The sequence below is a fragment of the Platalea leucorodia genome, assembly GCF_965183815.1.
Source record: "Platalea leucorodia genome assembly, chromosome: 13".
NCBI lineage: Eukaryota > Metazoa > Chordata > Aves > Pelecaniformes > Threskiornithidae > Platalea > Platalea leucorodia.
In genome coordinates, this window is record NC_138835.1 from 7,358,251 (window position 1) to 7,364,264 (window position 6,014).

Consider the following 6,014-nt stretch of genomic DNA (forward strand, 5'->3'; position numbering starts at 1 on the left):
GTTGCTTCTTGCCAGCTTTCTTGAGCTGATGGAGTGCACTCAAGACTGATTTCAAGACATAATGACTATCACTGGCCTTGTAAACATTGTCTGTCCAACTGAGGAGGAGCCCATCTTTGCAAGGCTGGGCAGATGTCCCTCCCTGCCAGCTCTGTCCCTGGGTGCTGTCTTTTGAGGTGGCAGGTGGAGGTTGTATCCTCCCAGGGTGGGGACAAGATCAAAGGCAGAGCTCCCATTCATGGAGGAGAGCTCACCCTGGAGGAATAGCATCCTTCTGGGCTTGGCTCTGGATTACCTGCTGATGGAGGGGCACTTATGTTTTAGGCACCCACATGTAAACCAGTTCATAGAAGTGCTTTGCTATTCACATTCCAGTCCTGTCTTCCCCATCTGGTTAGACTCAGCAATATACTGCATTAGTCCTGTAAATATCAGCTCCAGAATGCTCCATCCCTTGTGGCCACAGTGTTTCAAAAGACCGCTACAGATTTCCCTGCCTTTCAGCTGAATCTGGGAATAAGAAGTCATTAAATATGTTTCATCGTGAATTTCTGAATGTATCTGACAGCAGGAATCAAGCTACCATTTGCACTGAGATGCAATTTGAAGTGGAAATTGAGTGTTATATACCAAAAAGTGGATTAATGGCACTATTAGCTTTGCCATTAAGTGCTAAAAATAGTGGGCTAGAGCCTTGTGTATCTGATTGCAAGCTCAAACTGACTTTAAGGTCTTTGCAAAAATGGGAAGAAGCTGTTTTTGCACAAAAGACAGCAACACGTTAGGCCTTATTTTCAAAAGGTGGAAGGGGACTTCTCTGCTCAGCATTGGAAAACCTATGTGATCTGAAATTTTGCAATATATTTTGCAGTAACATACAGTAAGTTGCTGCCCCTCAGCTGTCAGTTCCTGCTTCATTTCCAGAGATACAGTTAGTGATCGTGTCCGTTGCAGTGCAAAATAGACAGGCTGCTATAACATGCACTGCAGTGGATTTGCATCCTGGCAATTGCTACATTACATCTGAGGAGCAGCAACGTATTAAAATGTACTAAAATGATGGTAGACGTTCATACCCTCAGTCTCCTAGATAGTGATGTCCACTTGTCTTGGGTAGGGGAGCAGAGCCATGGCAATTGTTGCAACCCAGGGCATATAAAATGAAATAATACTTGGTTTAGGTCCTCCCTCCACCAAAACCTGGTGAAGAGAAGATTGGAAAGTTAGAGATATGAGACATCTGTGTATACTCCCCAAATTTTGCCTTGTGCATAGCTGTTCCCACCTCTTATACCCAAGGCCTCAAGGGAGAACTTTGCTGCCTGGGATGGGCTCAGGATTGTTGTTCAGAGAAGATCCAGGATGGAAGTCATGCGGGTTGAGTGGGACCAGTCAAGGATTTGGATCTTTTGGCTTTGCGGGGCCCCGATGAGCCAGTAAGCTCACAGTACACCTGAATGTTTCATTGCAACTCTGTTAATGTAGAGAAAGTGTCATCTCCTATTTTAAATCAGTGAGTAAAATACCCTTCTCACCTCTTGTCTTGGGCTCTGCAGTCCATGATTAATGTTACATTTCATAGCCTTCTCTCCAGGTGTTGTGAGAGTACATTTATTTGACACCCAGGGAGTAGTGTCGTCTTTCTGCTGTGTTCTTGTTTATTCCCTCGACTCAAAAAAACCCCTCACTGTTGAAATTATTGACATTGTTTTTTTAATCTTCTGGTGTGCTGAACAAGAGAAGTCCTTGGTTTCTGTCCCTGTAGCTGCTATGCAGCTGTCACCTACTACCTGTGTAGTTCATGATGCCATGTTAAGTCAGACAGCAGCTGGGGCCATAGGTCAGGGGTGGATAGATGCAGGGGAAGGGAAAGCATCTCTTGCAGCAGTACATTCTGTCCCCTGCTGTATCATTTATCATTGACAATTATATCACCTCCTTCTCATATTTTATTCTTTCAACTTCCAGCCCCAAAACCCCGAACTGTATTGTTCCTCGTAGATGGAGAGGAATCTGTGTGTTTCACCAATTTGGCATGACTGATTCTGTTAGACTATCATATTTGTGATGATCAGATAGGTGGTAAGAAATCTCTGTGGTTTTGGCCTCTAGAATTACCATTCTTTTTTTCTGATTTTTTTTGTTAATATATTTCTCATGATGAGTCTTCACATGCCCAAAAGTTTATAGAGTCAAGGGCTGATTTTTATGCTTGTTTTACTATGAGGACTTAACCCCCTATACTCTGATTCTGAATGCAGCAGTGCTCTTCAGCCTCCAGAGTTATTTACTGGAGGTGGATTGTGGAGATGGTCTTCAGGGTCTTGCTTAGCTGAGCAATAGAAATCTTTTGAAATGTACCTAGAGTTCAAATCTTGTATTGGTTCTGTATACAAATATCAGCACTTGGGTAGACTGTTACAATTAAAACCAGTTCTTTAAACAAGTGTGATGTAACTAAGACAGTTTTTACTGAGGGAAACACCCTTCTGTGTTTCTATAAACAATAATTTAAAAACCCATAAAAATGAAAAGTTTTAGCAGCTTGAAGGCCAGATTGCAAAATGAACATTGAATTTCATTATGAAAATATCTCCCTAACCGTGGAGGCATTTGCATTCAATCAGCACCAGCATTTTGACTGTGAAGTTTCTAGATACTAAAGATTTCTGTGTCTCAGCCTGTGCACGTCTCAGGTTTGGCTGATAGAGCTCCTTGTGCCTAAGCCTGACCAGGATCTGTAAGCCAGCTGATCGGACACCTGCAGGTACTCTCTCCTCACTACACTCACTCTATACCCCTGACCAGATTTGACCACATTTAGCAGCGGCCACCTCCTCCTTTTAGAATGGGTTCAGAGGAAAATGCATCTTTGCTGTTTTGTATTCTGGGCTACTGATTAGAGCTCTTGCCCAGGATGTGCAAGACCTAATTTCTGTTCCTTTCTTTGCCTAAAAAGATGAGACAGTTTAAGTTCATGTTTTCACATATCACCAGCACAAGGCTTGATTTGTCAGGGTTTTGCCCTGTACTTTCGGGGCAGCATAGAGCTCTGTGAACTAGCAGACCATTTCTTTAATGGTGTCCTCTAATACACACTTGCCATCGTCTTTGCTTATCTGCCAACGCCAGGGCTTTCCTTCAGTATCTGAGGCTTCCAAACTTAAAATTATGACCTAGTCCATGAATCTGTAATGTTGGCAATAAATATTATGTATGCTTCATTTCAAGCAGATGGATCCTTAGAAATATCATGAGTAGCCCTTCTAAAATGTCAGGGCAACCCACTCCAAGCCCACAAAGATGAAATGGGTAAAATGTGGAGATTAGATCAATCAGGATGTCTCTTACCAAGGAGGCTTTCATTCATGTCCTTTATCTCATCATTTGACCCTAAAATAACTCCCTTTCCAAGAAAAAAAAAGCTGTAAATAAGATGATGACAGCACAATTAATGAAATACTGGCTGTGATGAAGTTAAAGAAAAAGGTTTAGCTGTTTTAGCTACCAGCAGAAATGAACCATTTTCTTTGGTAAAAAACTCAGTTACGTTTTACGAAGCAGTTAATATTGTAAGGTTTCTTTTTTTTTTGTATGTTGTTGTTATTACTCAGTTGCTTCTTCACTAGTTAAACTATTTAATCTTCAGGGAAAGGTAAAGAGAAAGTAAGATCTACTGTTGTAGTAAATGTGTGGATACAGTGTGGATAATGGAGTTTTCTAGAGAGAATTCCCTTGTGAGGTTGTTGAATCAGAAACCTCGTTTAACACTTGTCATGAGATTCAAGCTGATAATGGCTGATAAATGCATATAATTTTCCTTTATTTTCACTCTTTTTCAACAATAGTTTGTGTCAGACAAAATTGGAAATTTTAAAGGAATTTAGAGGATAACAATCAGATGGTTGCTCCCATGCAGCAGGTAATTACTAGTCTCCTGCTGTTCCAAGTAGCCCAAATAGTGACATACTCCTGAAGACTTCTCCTCAGTTTTATTCTTTTTAGGAAGGGACTTAGCAGATAAAATATTTTATCTTAGTAAAGCAAAAGCAAAGTATGATGTTTTTGAATTCTGTGCACGTTTCTGGAGTGCTCATTACTTTACAGGGCTTTGATTTAGAAATATCTGTAAACATGTGCTTGAATTCATCACCTGGGCACTTCATGATGGCACTCAGCTCTCTGCTGACATACAGAGTTATTCAATGCTGAAGAACTGCCTTAGTAGAGTTTTAGTTTTTGATAACAGAATACTTGACAAATGCAATAAATGAAACTTCAGATGTTATTCACCAAATGACTTGTAGATCATGAACCTCTTGATTACTGACTTAATTCAAGAAAAAAACTGTTTAGTATTTCTATCTGAAATCATGAAGATATCACTAGTTATAATAAATAGTGGCAATGTGGCTTGGGCTGTTTTTTACTTGGGGATTATCAAACTCCAACAAAATTGGAAGTAGGAGCCTCATAAGATTCTGGCAAAGAGGACGTACAATGACACTGCTTTAAACACTCAAATGATTAAGTACTGTCTACTAAAATGCTGTGTTATTCTTGAATGTCTTAGGGTAACAGCTTTCTAAGAGCATTTTTAGTACTGTCAGATTCACAGACTGCAGAATCACTTGCAATATTAGATATCAGATGCAATATTGGAAAGATTTCAATTGTGTTCTTTCAAGAAGTTGTAGCTCATACACTTCACAGTCATGTCCATAGCTAATAATGTTACTTTATAGCCTGAGGCTCACTATGATCTGAGGCAAGAATGAATCTGGCATCAGCTGAGGTCAGTGGAAGTTACATACGTCTGTACCAGATTAGTGGAAGAGATTTTCAAATTGGAAGAGTAGATCCTCACCTGATACAACCAACCGAAACCCTGTTAAAGCAGACCGCTAGCAGTCTGCATCATTTAGGATCTGACCCACTGAATTTTCTTTCAACCCTGGCTGGAGCAAAAAGCACCAGTAGTGCAAATGAAGAGGCGGCCTGCCAACCTTTGCGATTAGTTAGGAAAAGGAACACGTAATAGTGATTGTGATGAGGTGGCTTTCAGATGAGTGTTTCTAGAATATCAGCCAGTTAACAGGTTAATTTAAACAGAGTCCGCTTTTGGACATTATATACAATTTTCCATCTCATCCAAGGGTAAAAGGAGACAAAGCAGACCTGATTGCAAAACACTTACCAGCACCTGCAGGTGCTTTGTCATATTCAAGGGATTTTAAGTGCTTTAGGCTCATAATACTCATTATCAGTTTTGTCCTCTCATTTACAGAGAGAAAGACAAGCAGACGTGATTGAGCCAGCTGCATTCTGCTATTCAGCTTCATCAGTGCCAATATCTTGGAATATCTTCCTCATCTCCCTGGAAGCCCCTGTCTTCATAAATCTCATTGCCCTGTGGTGCTGGGGCTGAGCAGTGGGTGCATTTGGACTTTTAAAGCCTAATAACCTAAAGCTGCTGACTGACCTCATTCCTGGCACTATAGATAACTGTAAGACTTTAGAGACTGGCAAGCTTTAAAGATGGTTTTACTGGGCTGTCAGATGCTGTGGGTGGATGGATTTTGGGAGAGATTTTTCTGCTGATGCTTAGAGAACCTCAATTTGTTGCTGTACTTGGAGTCCAGTGTTGCTGCCTTGCAGAAAAAATACTCATACAAGAAGGACAGAACCCCTGCCCCCCAAACAGAAAATTGAAGCTTTTTTTTCCCTGATGCTGCCACTCCTTGCATGTCAGAGATGGACTGTGCCTATCGCCAGCCACTCCTAGACCTGCAGAAGTACCAGTTTCAGGCTGTTTAAAATGAAGTCTACTTCCATGTCTGCCTATTTGTGTGTGGCCCCATGTGAAGACTGCAAAAGAAACATCCTTGACTGACTAAGCCATCTTGCAAAAAAAAAAAAAAAAAAGAAGAAAAAGAAAGTGGGGAAAAAAAGTCCCACAAGTGTTTACTTGGTTGTCAGTTCACATTTCAGCATATGGGATTTTCTTGAAATCA